The sequence below is a fragment of the Marmota monax genome, unplaced genomic scaffold, assembly GCF_021218885.2.
Source record: "Marmota monax isolate L192 unplaced genomic scaffold, Marmota_monax_Labrador192_F-V1.1 WCK01_AAM20220418_F8-fsc00199, whole genome shotgun sequence".
Classification (NCBI taxonomy): domain Eukaryota; kingdom Metazoa; phylum Chordata; class Mammalia; order Rodentia; family Sciuridae; genus Marmota; species Marmota monax.
This window is the reverse complement of record NW_026694340.1, coordinates 3,283,436-3,303,197: the sequence shown is the minus strand read 5'-3', so window position 1 is coordinate 3,303,197 and position 19,762 is coordinate 3,283,436. Positions and strand designations below refer to the sequence as shown.

At 39.7% G+C, this 19,762-nt stretch overlaps 1 pseudogene; it reads left to right on the top strand.

Moving 5' to 3' along the window:
• The first annotated feature begins 12,940 nt into the window (after window positions 1-12,940).
• On the top strand, window positions 12,941-16,664 carry LOC124109125 (pre-mRNA-splicing factor RBM22-like; annotated as a pseudogene).
• The last annotated feature ends 3,098 nt before the right edge of the window (window positions 16,665-19,762 follow it).

Sequence of the window (19,762 nt, the reverse complement as noted above, 5' to 3'; positions counted from 1 at the left end):
ACAGTACCAAAAAAAATACAACCCTGGTGTAACTTGCTCAGCCCTTTAATCAGAGGATGCCATCTTTGAACCAGATGACCCTCACCAGACAACCCACTAGCACCTTAATCCTGGACTTCCCAGCCTCAACTGTGAGAAGTTTCTATTGTTAAAAGTTACCCAGTCTTGGATATTTTGTTATAGCAGCCCAAATAGACTGACATTAATTACTTTATAAACTTGGTGTTTTTCCCTCCAAATGCTAATGATCAAACCTAGGGCCTCCTGCATGCTAGGCAAGCATTATATACTACCGAGCTCTATCCTGCAACTCAGTATTGTTTTTTTATCACTGCTTCGAGATGTGTACTATACTACACATTGCAAATTTTAAGAAGAAAGACACAGACCATCTTTCAAGAAACCATGGAGTAGGGGAAGAGAAAGGAGTTGAGGGACTACCAAAGGAATATGGAAATATCTCTCAGTATATAACTGCTTGTTTTAACAGACAAAACAGTTTAATATGACAATATGTTGCAGTGCAAGAATGTTGTAAAATTTTGCACCGGATGAAAAAAGAGCTGTAGGGGACCTGGAGATATCAAAGAAAGCTTTGTAGAGGCAATAAAGGCCTGAGCCAAATTTTGGAATGATAAAAACTCTTGCTAAAGTGCATTTCAAATAAGTAAACTACATATGCAAGACTACAGGTGAGTAATATGGCACATTAGGAAACTTGAGTGTAGAGCTAGTGAGCAGAAGAATAAAAGATGTTAAAGCCTGAGGAGAAGGCAGAGGCCACATAACAAAAGGCTTCATTTGTCATGGTAAGGAACTTGTGTTTTATCCTATAATTAATATTAGCCAAATGTGTGGGGCATGCCTGGAATCCCAGTGACTCTGGAGGCTGAGACAGGAGGATCACAAGTTCAAAGCCAGCCTCAATAATTTAGAAAGGCTCTAAGCAACTTAGCAAGACTGTGTCTCAAATTTTTAAAAAGAGATGAAGATGTGGCTCAGTGGTAAAGCCCCTCTGGGTTCAATCCCGGTACCAAAAATAAATAAAGAAAATTATATTAATATCAAGCAAGGGAATTTGTTCAGCAACAATATATAGAGGATCAATTTAGGAGGAGGTTAAAGAAAGCTAGATAGACTGATGCCTAGAAATTTAGACTATTGTGATTCAAGTGATAAATGAATGAGAATACAAATTCAAGCAAGTGCTGCATGGATGAAGAATAGGAGACAAATAATCATTTATTAGAATAAACAGGGTTTTCCCAGGCAAATAGGAGAGGGTGTTGAGTGACAAGAAAGCTAATCTGGCCCACAGATAAGGCTGCTAGACAGATGTCCTATATTTAATGATTACGTCTTGAATCCTGTACTGTCAGGACACCCGCAATGTATTCAAAAATTTTCTTCCAATTAGTAAAAAATCAGCAGTTAGAGCTATTTTTCTGCCTCTGTAATTGTCATTTAAATCACCCAAGTAGCAACACAAGCCGAAATCACCTCTACAAAGTGATCTGAGCAATCCTTTATGGTGAAAGAGAACTGAGAATTGAAAGTACTTGTTTTCCATCTTAAAGAAAGGATAAGTTTTGGCCAAAGTTCCAAGTTGTAAACAAATAATTATTTATAATTAGATGTCCAAACAGCACACACGCTCCAAAACGAGGGCCAGCCTCATTCCAGTGGACCTCCTTCTGAAAGTTAGGAAGTTAATGCCAACCTCTAGCTTCTGAAAGACCATCATCAGTTTCATGCTTCTGGTCAACAATCAGCAAGGACCTCACTTCAGAAACCATGTTCCTGAAAGGACACTAGTCAATAGCCTATTCTAGTGACCACATTAAACAGTTGAAAAATCTGTCTATTCATAAACGCTCCTGCTTCTAAAAATCCACCAATCCTGGACAATGAACTTCAGGAACCTTGGATAAGATCAGCTTTGGCTTTCTTCAGGGAGACTGTTCTTGCAAGTGCAACTCTCCCTTGCAGGAACACGTGAAGTTCACCTTTTCTGCCTATCAAGTTTAATTTATAGTTGAGTTTGCAAGTCTCAACCATTTCAACAGTTCAACTTACTGTTAATTTACTGTTAGCCTCATGAATGAGACTGTTAAATTCAGTATTTTAAATTCTTGCAATGATTGCTATAATCTATTTTATATTTTTTGGTAAGAACACTTAACTTGACATCTACCCTATTATCTATTTTTATTTATGTATATTTGGATCCCAAATTCAAGTGCAAATTTTTTATTAATTTTAAAAACTTTGGGTTTCTGTTAAATGAAGGGAAAATTCTTTGAAGCTCTTCAATATGCAGTTGGTTATTTAGAATCAAAAACAATGACTAGTCAGATGTATACTCCAGCATACACTAATAGCTAAGCTAAGAGGTATATGATTTCCTCAACTTGTCCTGTAGAAATGGATAATGTAACAAATTTCCTGATTTAAAAAATTCGGATGAAAATAAAATAATCACAGCAGAAGTTGTAATGACCTTTCACACTATATTTCATCTCCTCAATCTTTCCAGGACAAATGACCAGCTGAACATACCAAAGGTATTCTCTGATTTTGAAACTGCAAACAAATTTTCAAGTGCCAGAAAAAAAATCTGCAATAATAAAATGTAATAGCTCTTCTTACTATTATTGAGATTATTAAGGATTTAAAATGCCTCATCTTTTTTACAAATAGCCCCATGAGGGGAAAAATAAGGGGAAAAATCCCTCTGAGTGATGCTTTACTCCTGAAAAATCTTGCTTGGGAGGCTATTTTATTCCTTCCAGATGAGACCTCAGAAACAATACAAAATTTTTTTCAAAACTCATTTAATTGAGTTGAGTGAAGTAAAATTGTACCACTTTGGTTGAGAACAAATTTAGGTAAATGCATAAAAGTGCAAACAATTTTTATTCAAAATTAAAGCAAAGTATAAAAGATTCTGTGAAAGGTGTTGGCTGTCCTTCCTGTATTCTGCATTTCTGCATAATGCTACACAGACACCTGTTAGCCTTCTATTAACACTGGACTAATCATCTGGAATTTGTTTCCTTCAGCATTTAAACTGAGCAGTTACAAGGATTTTTGTTATTATGTTGCCATTCAGAATTCCTTGATTCCAAACTTATTGGGACTTAGAGTTTCAGCCCTGATATGTAAACATCTTGGAAGTCATTGCTCCTCCTTACAACAGAAAAAATTTGGTCAAACTGAAAATCAATGACAGTTTCTTTCTGTTACAGGAATGGGACCTTCTAAAAAACTGAAGCCACATGAAGACATCCCCACTTTGAAGCACTGACTCTTGTGATCAAATCAGAAAGATTTTAGACATGTTGCTCAGAGTAACAGGCAGTGAGTTTATTAGGACTAGGAAAGGGGACATCCTCAAGGGAAAGGGGAACAGTGTGCCTCTCCTGTACTTCAGTTTTATTTGTGATTCCACAGAAGTTTCCAGAGAGTCCCGCCAAAGTCCATCTCTTGACTTTTGACTGACAACAGATTGACATCAGACTTTCAAGTCCCCACTGCCATGACAACTCTAGGTCACCTTGGCCCATGCTGACAGTTCTAACTTGGATATTTAACCATAAATTCTTAAATCCAGGAAGGGCCGCAGGTAAATTGCGACATTATTTCAGGCCTGCATTTCTCCTGCAGATAACAGATAGTTTGTTGAGGAATGTGACATATCCTGTCCACTTAAGCCAGGTAGAGCTTCAGGTAAACTGTTTCTTGGAAAAGAAAGCATGTGGGGGTCAGCACAGTGGGCCCATTTTATAGAATTATTCCTTTATCCTCATGTTCCCATCACTGGCATCCGTGTGTCCCCAGTCACTTCTATGTTTCTGAGAACTGAGGTCACAACACTGTAATCTGGTGATACAGGCATACCCAGAAATAGCTGAAATCCATTTGTTTGGAGCAGAAACTACTGGAGCCTTAAACTGGTGGGAAAACTTAAATGATAATTTTGATGAATTGCCAGATGTTGAGTATGTAACAGATTGAAAGTGTGAGAACCTGCTGGGTCCCACAGTCTTATGGGATTCCACCGTACTTCCATTGCAAACTAGACTGAATTCCAGTTGATTCCAGGAATCCAACTAGATTCACATGGAAATACCAGATCTGCAGCGGGTGAGTAACTGTTGTGAAATATACCCAGTCTTCACCATAGGGCAGTGGGGTGGGGAAGAGACCTAAAGTCCAGCAGGGGGAGAGTTTGCCAGATTCTTAGGCTAACTGGGGGAAGGACATTTCTTCCTTTTTGCTCCCTCTAACCTTCCTGTATTACCTGAAAGAAAACAGTCAACAGAATTTGGGCTCCAAGGACAGATTTGGGGATGTTGCAACCAAGAAAGAAAGGCAAGGAGGCAAAAAGCTGTACCACCAGAGGGACACCTGAGCAAGTCCCAGCCACTACACATAGGCACACTGACACTCAGACTTAATTGGAAGGTGTAGAATGCACTCCACAATTTGCACCCATACAAATAGTCCATATAAAACTAGATTACACAGAAAGAGCCACAAGACACAGACCCTCCTTGTGGAAAAGTACTTAAGGAAGTTATAGTGAAGTCAAAAACAAAATGCCAGAGGAATTTGAAGCCTCTTGCACCTATGGCTAGCCAATTCTCAGCCTAGTTAACATGGAGCTAGCAGCATATTAGAAGGATTGTATACTGTGATCGAGGGAATTTACCCCAGAAATCCAAATCATTGATTGATTTTCCACATATGAAAATCTATGCAATGTAACAGAGCGAATGGAGAAAAACATGTTTATCTCAATGAAGAAAAAGCATTTCACAAACTCCAACAGACTTCCATGATAAAGGAACTGAAACAACTAGGAACAGAAGGGAACTTCCTTAACATGAGGACACTTATGTAAAATACACAACTAACATCATACTCAAAACTTCTCCCCAAAGATCCTGAATATGACAAGTGTTCATTTTTTGCCACTTCTACTCAACATTGTACTGGAAGTTCTACCCAGAGCAGTTAATCAAGAAAAAGAAATTTGAAAAGCCATCCAAACTAGGAAAAAAAAGAAATAAAACTATATTTGTAGATGATATGACTTTATATATAGAAAGTCCGAAGTATTCCATAAGAATCAAATAGAGCGCATAAGTGAGTTTAGCAATATTATAGGATACAAGGTCAACATGCAAAAAAAAAATTTATTTCTATATACTAGTAATAATCAAACTGAATAGGAAATTAATGCAATTTCATATACAATAGCATCAAAAAGAACAAAATATTTAGGAATAAATTTAATCAGTGAGGTTCAAGACTTATACTCTGAAAACTACAAAACATTGCTGAAAGACATTAAAGACCTAAAGAAGTACATTCAACATTCATGAAATGTAAGATTCAATATTGTTAAGATGACAACACCAAATTAATCACTATCAAGATCCCAATGATCTTTTTGCAAAAATAAAAAAGCAAACTCTAAAATTTAGAGGGAATTTAAGGGGTCCCAAATAGCTAAAACAATCCTAAAGAAGAACAGAGTTAGAGAATTCATACTTTCCAAGTTAAAACTTTCTAAAAAATATCAATCAAAGCAATGTGGTATGAGCATAAAGCTAAATATATAGATTTATAGAGAGCCCTGAAATAAACCTACACATATAGAGTCAATTGTTTTAATCTCTTCAATTAATTTACTGAAACAACTGAATACACTAAAGAATGAATCTGGATCCCTACTGCATCAAAATTAACTTTGAGTGAAAAAAAACTTGAATGTAAGTGCTAACACTAAAAAATCTTAAAAGGAAACATAGCTGAAGATTTGCATGAATTAGATGAATTTCCTAGGTATATCATAAATCAGACTTCATCAAAATTGAAATATTTTGTGTATTAAAAGACACTGAGAATAAAAGACAACCCAAAGAATATGGCAAATATTTGCAAGTTTTATATCTTCTAAGTGCCTGCCATCTGAAATATATAAGAAATCTACAATAAAAACACAGTTTATTTAAAAATAAGCAAAGAGCTTCAATGGACATTTCTCCAAAGAAGATATACTAAGAACCAATAACCACATGAACAGATTTTCAACATTATTAGTCATAAAGGAAATGCAAATAAAAGCCACAATGAGATACCACATCATACCCATTATAGAATGTCCATTATTAAAAAAAAAAAAAAAACAGAAAATAACAAGTGTTGCTGAAGATATGGAGAAATTAGAATTCTTTTTTTTTTATTTTTTATTGTTGGTTGTTCAAAACATTACATAGTTCTTGATATATCATATTTCACACTTTGATTCAAGTGGGTTATGAGCTCCCATTTTTACCCCATATACAGATTGCAGAATCACATCAGTTACACATCCATTGATTTACATATTGCCATACTAGTGTCTGTTGTGTTCTGCTGCCTTTCCTATCCTCTACTATCCCCCCTCCCCTCCCCTCCCCTCCCCTCTTCTCTCTTTGCCTCCTCTACTGACATTCATTTGTCCCCCTTGTATTATTTTTCCCTTTCCCCTCACTTCCTCTTGTATGTACTTTTGTATAACTCTGAGGGTCTCCTTCCATTTCCATGACATATATAGAATATACCACCCAACATCAAGCAGTTACACTTATTTCTCAGCAGCACATGGATCCTTCTCAAAAATAGATCATATATTATGTCACAGGGCAACTCTTAGACAATATAAAGGAGTAGAGATAATACCATGCATCCTATCTGATCATAATGGAATGGAACTGAAAATCAATGATAAAAGAAGGAAGGAAAAAGCATACATCACTTGGAGAATGAACAATAGGTTACTGAATGATCAATGGGTTATAGAAGACATCAAGGAGGAAATTAAAAAATTCTTAGAGATTAATGAAAACACAGACACAACATATCGGAATCTATGGGACACATTGAAAGCAGTTCTAAGAGGTAAATTCATTGCTTGGAGTTCATTCCTTAAAAAAAGAAAAAACCAACAAATAAATGATCTCATACTTCATCTCAAAATCCTAGAAAAAGAAGAGCAAAACAACAGCAAAAGAAGTAGAAGGCAAGAAATAATTAAAATCAGAGCTGAAATTAATGAAATTGAAACAAAAGAAACAATTGAAAAAAATGACAAAACTAAAAGTTGGTTCTTTGAAAAAATAAACAAAATCGACAGACCCTTAGCCATGCTAGCAAAGAGAAGAAGAGAGAGAACTCAAATTACTAGCATACGGGATGAAAAAGGCAATATCACAACAGACACTTCAGATATACAGAAGATAATCAAAAATTATTTTGAATCCTTATACTCCAATAAATTAGAAGATAGTGAAGACATCGATAAGTTTCTTAAGTCATATGATCTGCCCAGATTGAGTCAGGAGGATATAGACAACCTAAACAGACCAATATCAATTGAGGAAATTGAAGAAACCATCAAAAGACTACCAACTAAGAAAAGCCCAGGACTGGATGGGTATACAGCAGAGTTTTACAAAACCTTTAAAGAGGAACTAATACCAATACTTTTCAAGCTACTTCAGGAAATAGAAAAAGAGGGAGAACTTCCAAATTCATTCTACGAGGCCAACATCACCCTGATACCTAAACCAGACAAAGACACTTCAAAGAAATGAAACTACAGACCAATATCTCTAATGAACCTAGATGCAAAAATCCTCAATAAAATTCTGGCGAATAGGATACAAAAACATATCAAAAAAAATTGTGCACCATGATCAAGTAGGATTCATCCCTGGGATGCAAGGCTGGTTCAATATACGGAAATCAATAAGTGTTATTCACCACATCAATAGACTTAAAAATAAGAACCATATGATCATCTCGATAGATGCGGAAAAAGCATTCGACAAAGTACAGCATCCCTTTATGTTCAAAACTCTAGAAAAACTAGGGATAACAGGAACATACCTCAATATTGTAAACTCAATCTATGCTAGGCCTCAGGCTAGCATCATTCTGAATGGAGAAAAATTGAAGGCATTCCCTCTAAAATCTGGAACAAGACAGGGATGCCCTCTCTCACCACTTCTGTTCAACATAGTTCTCGAAACACTGGCCAGAGCAATTAGACAGATGAAAGAAATTAAAGGCATCAAAATAGGAAAAGAAGAACTTAAATTATCACTATTTGCTGATGACATGATTCTATACCTAGCAGACCCAAAAGGGTCTACAAAAAAACTATTAGAGCTAATAAATGAATTCAGCAAAGTGGCAGGATATAAAATCAACACGCATAAATCAAAGGCATTCCTGTATATCAGCGACAAATCCTCTGAAATGGAAATGAGGACAACCACTCCATTCACAATATCTTCAAAAAAATAAAATACTTGGGAATCAACCTAACAAAAGAGGTGAAAGACTTATACAATGAAAACTACAGAACCCTAAAGAGAGAAATAGAAGAAGATCTTAGAAGATGGAAAAATATACCCTGTTCATGGATAGGCAGAACTAACATCATCAAAATGGCGATATTACCAAAAGTTCTCTATAGGTTTAATGCAATGCCAATCAAAATCCCAATGGCATTTCTTGTAGAAATAGAGAAAGCAATCATGAAATTCATATGGAAAAATAAACGACCCAGAATAGCAAAAACAATGCTAAGCAGGAAGTGTGAATCAGGCGGTATAGCGATACCAGACTTCAAACTATACTACAGAGCAATAGTAACAAAAACAGCATGGTACTGGTACCAAAACAGGCGGGTGGACCAATGGTACAGAATAGAGGACACAGAAACCAATCCACAAAACTACAACTATCTTATATTTGATAAAGGGGCTAAAAGCATGCAATGGAGGAAGGATAGCATCTTCAACAAATGGTGCTGGGAAAACTGGAAATCCATATGCAACAAAATGAAACTGAATCCCTTTCTCTCGCCATGCACAAAAGTGAATTCAAAATGGATCAAGGAGCTTGATATCAAATCAGAGACACGCCGTCTGATAGAAGAAAAAGTTGGCTACGATCTACATACTGTGGGGTCAGGCTCCAAATTCCTCAGTAGGACACCCATAGCACAAAAGTTAATAACTAGAATCAACAAATGGGACTTACTCAAACTAAAAAGTTTTTTCTCAGCAAAAGAAACAATAAGAGAGGTAAATAGAGAGCCTACATCCTGGGAACAAATCTTTACTCCTCACACTTCAGATAGAGCCCTAATATCCAGAGTATACAAAGAACTCAAAAAATTAGACAATAAGAGAACAAACAACCCAATCAACAAATGGGCCAAGGACCTGAACAGACACTTCTCAGAGGAGGACAATCAATCAACAAGTACATGGAAAAATGCTCACCATCTCTAGCTGTCAGAGAAATGCAAATCAAAACCACCCTAAGATACCATCTCACTCCAGTTAGATTGGCAGCCATTATGAAGTCAAACAACAACAAGTGCTGGCGAGGATGTGGGGAAAAGGGTACACTTGTACATTGCTGGTGGGACTGCAAATTGGTGCAGCCAATTTGGAAAGCAGTATGGAGATTTCTTGGAAAGCTGGGAATGGAGCCACCATTTGACCCAGCTATTCCCCTTCTCGGTCTATTCCCTAAAGACCTAAAAAGAGCATGCTACAGGGACACTGCTACATCGATGTTCATAGCAGCACAATTCACAATAGCAAGACTGTGGAACCAACCTAGATGCCCTTCAATAGATGAATGGATAAAAAAAATGTGGCATTTATACACAATGGAGTATTACTCTGCATTAAAAAATGACAAAATCATAGAATTTACAGGGAAATGGATGGCATTAGAGCAGACTATGGAAATTGCATGGAAATTAGAATTCTTATACATGCTAATGGAAACAAAATGGTGCAGTCTCTGTCACATACATTATGGTTGTTCCTCAATAATTTTAGTATAAAATTACCAAATGACCCAACAATTCTGCTCCTAGGTCTATACCCATGTGAAAACACATGCCCACACAAAATCTGTACACAAATGTCCACAGCAGCACTATTCACAAAAGATGTAAACTACCCACATGTCCATCACTTGATGAATGGATAAACAAAGTGTGGAATAGCTATATACAATTGAATATTATTCAACAATCAAAAGGAATAAAATGCTAACACATGTTATGACTCAGAACCTTGTAAAGATTTTGTCAAGTGAGAGAAACCAGACACAAAAGGCCACATGTTATCTGATTCAATTTATGTACCATCTTCTGAATAGCAAATCTGTAGAGTCAGTAGATGAGGGTTTGTGGAAACAGAGGAACAGGGAGAGATTTCATAAGGGTGTATGAGGATAATGAAAATGTTCTAGAGCTAGACAGTGGTAATGGTTTTTCCACATTGTAAATGTGTTAAATGACACTGAATTGTAAACTTAAAGTTACTAAAATGGTGAATTTATGTCACCTGTACTTTACTAAAATAATGATAATAAAAGGGCACAGTAATTAGTAGGTATTCAACATATAGAAGTAATAATAATAAAGGTGATAACTATTTTGTTTCTTATTTGAAAATTCTCTTTCAGTTAAAAAAAAAAAAAGAAAATGTCTTGGCATCATGCAGGCAGAACTCTCAAAAGGAACAATATCTAGACATGCACTTATCTATAATAGTAGCCTTTTTTCATTTTTGGTTTTTATATTTGCAATTTTAAACAAAAAAAATCAGTTTTTTACCTGCACTAGTAACAGTTCAAATTTCAATATCCGGTGGCTACCATTTTGAGTAAAGCAGATAGAAAAGGCACTTCCCTCACTGTGGAAAGTTGTACTAAAAATTCCTGGTCTATACCCAGAGATTTTCTCTAACAGTAAATCCCTCCAAAAGCAAATGTCTCAAGTCAGGCAGAATTTCCCAGTGATAGGAAACAGGCAGCAGCAGTCTCCCGTTCCCTTCTCACCACATCAATTGGCTTCTGTGTTAGTCAAATTTTCCTTGTGTGACCAAAATACTGACAAACCAACTTAGAGGAGGAAAAGTATGTTTGGGGCTCACAGTTTCATAGGTTCAGTCCACGGGCAGCCAACTCCATCACTTCAAGCCCAAGATGAGATGGAACAACATGGCAGAAGGGCAGCAGTGAAAAAAAAAGTTGCTCACCTCATGGTGGACAGGAAGCAAAATGAGAAAGGCAAAAGCCAAGCAGGGAAGATGAAACCTTCCAGGGTATACCCCCAGTGACCAGCTGCTCTAGCCAGGCCCTACCTGCCTACAGTCCCCACCCAGTTAGTCCATTCCAATGAGGAATGACTGGTTAGGTTACAGCTCTCACAATCTAATCATTTCACCTCTAACTATTCCTGCCTTAATACAAGAGCTTTTGGGAGACACATTTTATTCAAAACATAAGAGCTTCACAGTCCCTAATGATTTACCTAATGTACTAAGCACAGCGTGACCCCTTTCCTTTCCCAAACCAAATACAATGAAAAAGAATCAAATGAGATGAACAGCATCTCTCTGTTCTGATGGTAAAGCTTCGGGGACCCAGATACTAATGGAGGGAAGCCAAGAATCAGGGGGGGGTTCAGCTTCCCAGGTGACTTAAGATCACTGTTTTAGTTCATTTGATGTGGCTTTAACAGAATACCACAGACTACACGGTTCACAAAGAAATGTATTTCTGACAGTTCTAGAGACTAGGAAGTATGGGGACCACATGCAGAGATGGCCTTCTTGCCATGTCAGAGCATGGCTGAAGGAATCACATGGCAATAAAACACACAAGAAAGAGGAAGGGAGGGCTGAATTCACCTTTATAATAAAGTTACTCTCTAAATAATGAACTCACTACCATGATAACAGCATTAACTCAGAGAGCGAGGGCTGCTCTCTGCGTGATCTAGTCCCCCCTCTCAACATGGTTGCACTAAGAATTAAGTTCTCAACACATGAACTTTGGAGGACATGTTCAAACCACAGCATCTGCCATCCTTTTCTCTCCACACTGTCATATATTCTTTGTTCTCAGGGGATCATTTGCCATCTTGGAGCAACTTTTAGTTTCAGAGACCACAGGCTGTAAATCCTGCCTTTAGCATCTTCTAGCTTTGATCTAACATTACTGAGTATCCATTTCTCCCTTGTGAAGTGACAGTGAATGATGAAATTTCTACTACCTAACTCCTCTTGAAAGTTACCTAAATAAAATAGACAAATGGCAGCTGCTGTGTCTCTTACAGCACTTTGTGTACATTTTCAGAGAAAAAAAAAATGAAATTGAATTGACTTCTCTCACAGAACCCATTTTCACAAGCCTTTCTCTCAAATTTTTATTACTTAAAAACATATTTTTGCTGGGTGCAGTGGCACATACCGGTGATCTGTGATGTTGGGGAGCTTGGGAGGCTGAGGCAGGAGGATCCCAAGTTCAAAGCCAGCCTCAACAACCTAGTGAGACCCTGTCTCAAAATAAAAATTTTAAAAAGGGATGGGGATATGGCTCAGTGGTAAAGTGCCTCTGGGATCAATTTCTGGTACCAAAAGATAAAAAAAAGGATAAAACACATATTTTTCACTGTTTACACATAATCAAATATGACAAAATGATGGGACTTGTTCTTCCAGGGAGTTGAGAGTTCTGTGAGAAATAGTTGGCTACTAGGCCACTAGAGGGCCCCCATTCACTAGGGCCTATCTGTAAAATGAATTCAGAAGGAATCACTGAGCTCCAGAGGCAGAGGCAAAGCCAGGCAAGGTGTAATCCCAGCAACTGGAGAGGCTGAGGCAGGAGGATTGCAAATTTGAGGCCAGCCTCAGAAACTTAGCAAGGCCCTAAATAACTGCATGAGACCCTGTCTCAAAATAATAAAAGGAATGAGATGTAGCTCAGTGGTAAAGTGAGACTAGGAAGGATGGGGACCACATGTAGAGATGGGTTCAATCCCCAGCACCAAAAAAAAAAAAAAAGAATTATGGAGGAGACCAAGTTTGTGCATGAAATCCCAAGCAGCACAAGGTGGGTAAGGACCTTCTGAAGACAGATCAGTCATATGAAGGCATGAGCTGGGGTGTATTTGGCCATGATTTGAGTACTCACATAGGCCTGCTACCAAGCAAGGGCTTGCTGCCCAATGCACAAAGAAGTCAACACTGTTAACACTGGTTCTTGAAAGAAGAGCGTCATTGAAGGATAACAGTAAGAACATCCAAATCCTTATTCCTGATCAACCAATATCCCCAGGTAAGGGGAACTAGGGAGCTGATTGGTCATTACCAGGAGTCTTGGTGGACCCAGCAGGTGGGTCCAGGTAGAACTGATGGATAATTCTGGTCCATCCTATAACTGTTGATGGCACCTCTTACCTCTAAGTCCACAGGCCCTGTTCTTTTTTCTCAGGTTCAACTAATCAGGAACTTTGCCAGGCCCTCAAGGTCATTTTAGTTCAGGTCCTAGGGTTCTGTGCCTGTATCCTATAAATTTTGAGGATTTTTTTAGAAACAAGGAAGTTACTATTTTGTGACTCCGTTTCAGGCCTAGTATGTCCCCCAAAAAAGATACAAGGCATTCCCAGAGAGGGCGTCCTCAACTCAGGATGAGCGGGGTCCTTGACAAACATCACAGAAAGGAATTTAAGGACATGTCAGCTAGAGGAAAAGACAAATATTTATTTAGGAAGGAAGAGACACATTCAAGGGAGGACGTGGGCTGTCTTGAGGGTGAGCAGTAGCTCCTTAGTCTGGGGTGTTCATATTTATAAAGGGACAGTAATTAGGAGGTGGGCTAGAGGTGAAGTCAGGGTGAAGCTAGATAATCTCGTGCCAGCTTTTCCTGCACTTGCACGTTGTCTTCACATCCTAGTACTCTTTGTGGACAAGGACAAATAGTTATTTGCTTACAGGTTGATTGTTTTGCCTTCTAGTGATTCATGGGTGCTTCTCTTTTGAGATTCAGTGTATTTTTTTTCTCTGTATTTCCAGATCCCCACCTCAAGTGACCCTTTTTCTCTTGAGTCTATGTCTGACAGGGATCAGGGCTCTAGGTACCCAAATGTTCCCAAGCCTAAACTAAGCTATATTCTGAAGTACAGCCCAGTGCTCTAGGCACACCAGGGACTTGAGACAGAGTCCCATTGGAGTTCCTATCCATTCACCAGGGGTATGCAGAATGGAACCTCATGCACAAACCATCAAACATTTCCAGTTCTCCATCTGCCACAAGACACTAGGGACAACTCTGTACAGCACACCAGGAGTCTGAATGGAACACCATGGTGCATATCCCCATGATGACCACAAAGTGAACAACATCTCTAACTCCACCTGCCTCCAAAATCCAGCTAAGATTGTTAGATTGTTCCCAGGTGACAAAGCCAAGTCAGGAAGACCCACTGGGAGTGAGTGACAATCTGGGGCTCTGTCTGTCAGGGGAACAGAGTTGGCAAATGCATTTCTGGTGGAACAGCATTTCTTGAGCAAGAAACTATAGCAGAATGTACAGAAGGCCCACTGCCAAAGAGGTCTGTTTCCTTCATTAGGTCCCACCTCCCAACACTCCTGCATTAGGGATTAAGTTTCCAACACAGGCTTTTGGGGAAACACATTTAAACAATAGAAGGCAGGAAGGGTGCTCACCTTCCTAGGTAACGGGGTCTGCAGTCCTTTTCTCCCTGCTCCCTTCTTCATTCTTAGTGCTTGGAGGCTCGTTGACTATCATGGGACACCTTTTAGACTCAGGGATGACAGCTGACCTTTGAATCCTGCCTTCACCTTTTTTAACTAGTGGTCCTTTTTTTTTTTTTTTTTTTTAACATTGCTGGGCCTCCCTTTTCGGTTGACAACATTTCAGTGGAAGCTTCTATTTTCAGTCTCTTTGATCATAATAACACAAATACATGGCAGAGTCTCTGTCTCTCTTACGTAACTGTACATTTCCAAGAAGATATTTTTCAGTAGCAATGAATTTCTCTGTGCAGATCCTATTTTCATAAGATTCCCTCTTGCACAATTTGTATTGTCAGTTACATAGACACACCTATCACCTTATTTTTCACTTTTCTAACAAGGTCTAAGAAAAGTCAAAATAATGAGGATTTCAGTCCTTTGCCCAATATTGTTTTCCCAGAGAGATGATGAGCTCTGTGAGAATCTAATTTCCTGACTCTCCCATTAGGGACCCCATTTACCAGCACCCACTAAGGAAAAAAAATCTTTAAGGGGGTTATCTTAGAGTTCATATTTGAAATTCAAGCCCACGGATAGGGCTCTGCCAGGCTCTGGGGCAGGGGGTCACTTGGAGATAAAGATTCTCAGAACCCTGATCCTGATTCCATTGAAAAGACAAGGCTTTATCACAGTTCTTTGCACAGATGACCCCTTCCCTAAAACCTACATAATAAAGATAACATTCAGAATTGAACTGAGATAGGAATTTGAAATTACAGAAAGAAAAGATATACTGAGTCTCAAAAGAAAAGTGCTCATGAACCATCAGAATGCAGAAAATTTTACCCATGAACTGTTGGAATGCAGAATAGGCAATTCAACCAGCAACCTCGCTGTGTCCTTGCTGGCAAAAAGTCACATGATGTAAGCACTAGGAAAACTGGCCCCAAAGTTCATCACTTTGCCCTGAATCCACTTCTAGCAGAGCCCCATGGGCTACTATCCCTTCTACAAATATTAACATCCAGACCAAGAGTACTTCTCACTCTTCCCACATCCTCCCTTAATGTGTCTCTGCCTTTCTAAATAAATCTGTCTCTGCCTCTAACTGATGTGTCCTTAAATTCCTTTCTGTGATGTTTGTCAAGGACCCCACTTGTCTGGAGTTGAGGTCCCACTCTCTTGGAACACCTCCAACCTCCTTCAGTAACAGAACACTGGAAGTAGGAGAGTCCAGTTCCCAGTTCTGATGCTACTACTGCCTCCAGAAGCTCTCCAGATGGCTCCCTGACTGGTTCCAACACCTACATCAGGCCAAACTAGGAGGAAATGTAGACTTCCCCCCATTATGTGCCAGATGTGTCTTGGAGAAAACCCATATATACCAATGACCAGAAAAAAAAAAAAAAAAACATGGGAAGGAATTTGAAGTTTGTGCCAAGTAATTCACAATGTTTTATTGGTATGTTCCAGGGTCCAGATGTGTTTTAAGAAAACTGAAGTAAGCTAAACCTGAAGTGAACTGAAGGATGCCTAGTAGACCTGCCTCTCAGATCTACAGTATGCCCTATCCATCCAGGTACATGATGAGAGACTTGAGGGATGACACACCAAAGTCAGATGTCAAGCATTAAGTGCAAAAGAGATTTCTAACTGATGGAACACAGCCAGTCAGCATGCTGGGGAAAGCCACATCCATCAGTGACATGCTGCCCCAACCATCCTTACTTCAAAAGGAATTGGCCCCACGTTTGCTCCTTCTGGGTGAAAGAAGAGTGTAAAGGAGGAGAGAAAAGGAGCATTCCATATAGACATGAGCAGCTATAGATCCAGATAGCCACCTCTGGGCTAGTCATACTATTAAAGACCAATATGGAATCAATGACTCTGGAGCATATAAACTTCTCAAGTGGGCTGCAACCAGACTTTACCTGGACCCTTCAGTGGACAAGATCATCACCATGCTGGATATTGGTGCTGGGTAATACCATCATTGGGACAGATCTAAGAAGTCATTTGGAGAGATCTGGATGATCCCTATTGTACACAGATAGCAGTTACTTTCATCCAGTTTGGCCAGGGCCCAGCTGCAGGGAAAAAAAAATTCTTTAATAAGTTGATTGTCAATGGCCAACAAAATGGGAAAGAGGAAAAAAAATAGAAGGATGGAATCATAGTCTTGGGGATCAAGCTAGAGCCTATTCTAGGACTGACAAGGTGTATTCCTTCTCCTCCTGCAGCAGCGGCAGCAGTGGCCTCTGGAAACTACTACCTCTTCCCATGTAGTCCCCCAGCTGTAGTGACCATTACCTCACTGCCACTCCCAGTGTGTGGGTCACCATGTTCCACCCAGTGAGAGCACCCTCTCCTTCCATGAGGGCTCCAGGACCAATCCACTGTCTTTCTCAGGACAAACTGAGGACGGAAGCTCAAAAGACACAGCAGCACAGTATCACCACCCTGGGGTTCTGTGGAAGAAAGGGTCCCTGAGAACCCAATAGCTTGAGGCAAGCATGGTGGTACATGTCTGGAATCCCGTGTCTTAGCAGGAGGATTGCCAGTTCAAGGCCAGCCTCAGCAATTTGGCAAGGCCCTAAGTAACTAAATGAACCTTTGTCTCAAACTAAAAATTATAAAGGGATGGGGATGTGGCTCAATGGCAAAGTGCCCCTGGGTTCAATCTCTAGTACCAAAAAAAAAAAAATTCCAGCAGCTGAATCTTGGAAGAAACATGTTTCTTTCTTGCTTTCTTGTCTGGGTATTTTCCATTGTCATCGAATGTGCAAATATGAGCAGTCAGAGAACAACAGCCAGTCTTTCCTGTGTATATTCCAAGGATCAGTACCACAGATAAGCTGCCATGAAGTCCGCTGGTTATGCTGTTACATTCCTAAGAAAACCTAGTGCCTGTTCCTCTTAATTCTATGGGAAACAAGCAGCTACCAAAATGGAATGTCCAGCAGAATAACCATCTTAATTCTATGTTCAATTTGTATTTGTCATTTTTTGGTGGGGAGAATCAACCTGCAAGGAAAAAATTGACCATTTTTATGTTCATTGAGTATATCTCATTTTATCACCTAAAATTAAAGATGGCCCATACTAATTATGGTAGTGGCACAAAAGTGTGTCTTAACTCTTGAAGTCATATCCTCAGAAAAACAAATAGAAACCAACCACCCAGCACAGCCCAGTTCTTTTCTTTCCTCTCTTTTCCCTTGTTCATTACTAAAGGAATCTAATGGATAGTTTTATTTCTCTATGTCATCACCAAAAGACAGAAATTGCTTTCTATTTCTATCTGTTGGAGTTGTATGTAATTGAAGAAATCTGGTATTTGGGATGAAACTTTTTTCCCCAGTACTGGAAATTGAACCCAGGGGCCCTCTACCACTGAGCTATATCCCCAGCCCTTTTTAATTTGAGACAGGGTCTCACTAAGTTGCTGAGGCTGGCCTCAAACTTGCAATCCTCCTGCCTTAGCCTCCTGAGTAGCTGGGATTACAAGCATGCATAATCATGCCCAGCGTTGGGATGAAAATATTTAAAAGAACATCCTGTACTATATTTTAACAAACAGAAATAAAAAGCACTGCATTGTGTTTGAATAGAAGTCTTGGGGTTAGAGTTGGAACTTTTATCTTCTATTTTTACTGTTGGGTGTCTTCAGCATCTCATAATTACTTGAGTCTGGGCAGGAAACTATTTTGTTTTAGAATGTTTGAATGTAACAGAACTGTAAAAGGGAAAGGAAAATTGATGTTGCGGTATGTTTTTTAATAACTAAAATAGGTCAATTTTCAATAAGATAAAAAGAGCTTCAACAAGGTGTCCAGATGCTGAGAAGCCTGTAAGGACTTCCACAGGAGGAGTCATGAGGCCAGCCAGAGGCCCCAGAGTTAGTCCTGACTTGTCTTTCTGGAGAAGCTTTGCAGTGGATCCTGGCCTGGACTAGGAGGAACATGTCTTCCCAGGCATGTCTCTTCCATGACTTCCTTTGAAAACCAGCCTCTACCTCAGAGCAAAGCCTGTCCAAGGAAGGGACAAGACCTTTGTCCTTGGAAAGACCCACAGAGTGCTCCTAGGCACATTCCCACCCTGCTAAGTTGTTTATCTACAAATAACAGGAGAGATCTGCTGCGCCAGGTGTCCCTGACTCAGTCAGGCTAGGTGGGGATCCATAGCAGCCCCCTAGCAGCCACCAATCAGCATGAGACAGGGAAATACCTGGGATGCCAGATGACCCTCCCAGTAGTTTATGGTGGTTGATAACATGTTGGGAAACCATGTAGTTCAGCACGTACACCCCTCATGGATTAAACCCTCAGTTCAAATGAATCCCCCTCTTGTACTAACCAATCACCCCTACCCAACTTGTTCCCGCCAGTGAATGTGCTAATCATGTTTTAGAGTTGTTTTATGATTTTCCTGCCGTGTATGATGATTTGCTAAGAGATGCTGTGATGTATGTGAAGTCCCTGCCTTCCCCAAAGAGTGTATAAAACTGCTGCAAACCCTGGGCTCCGGGCCTCTCAGCTTCACCAGTTGCTGTGTGCGCAGAGGACTGAGTTAGCTTACAATAAACGCCTCTTTGTTGCTTACACCTATCTTGGTCTCTGGTGGTCTTTTGGGGGTCCCGAATTCGAGCATAACACCTTCATGGTCCTTAAGTAACTACATCAGCTGGCCCTGCCCAGCACACTGTGCCCTGAACAGGGTAGAAAATTGGGGGACAGACCCATGGTCCTTTCTTCACAAGAATGGAAAGAACTGAACACTGCTTCTCCACTGGTCACGTGCAGATCAATGGTCTTGAGGGACTCAGCTGCTGACCCTGTTTGGGGTGAATTTGGCCCAGTGAGAGATTCCAGGTGACCTAACCCAGTTCTGATGAGTCTGTTCTCGTCGTCTCTTCCCTGTGCACCCAGAAGCCCCCACTTCCCAACACCATATAGTCCAGGCCCTTCCACCCTCTACCACAGATGAACCATATTGAGGATGCCAAAGACTAGGAGGGGTCCTGGGAATCTTGGGTCTTCCATAGTCATCCCCACACTTGTTCCCTGTCCTTCCTGACCCCACTCCCTATGGGTCTGAAGCAGCAGTGGTTGACTTCTCCTGACTCTAAACCA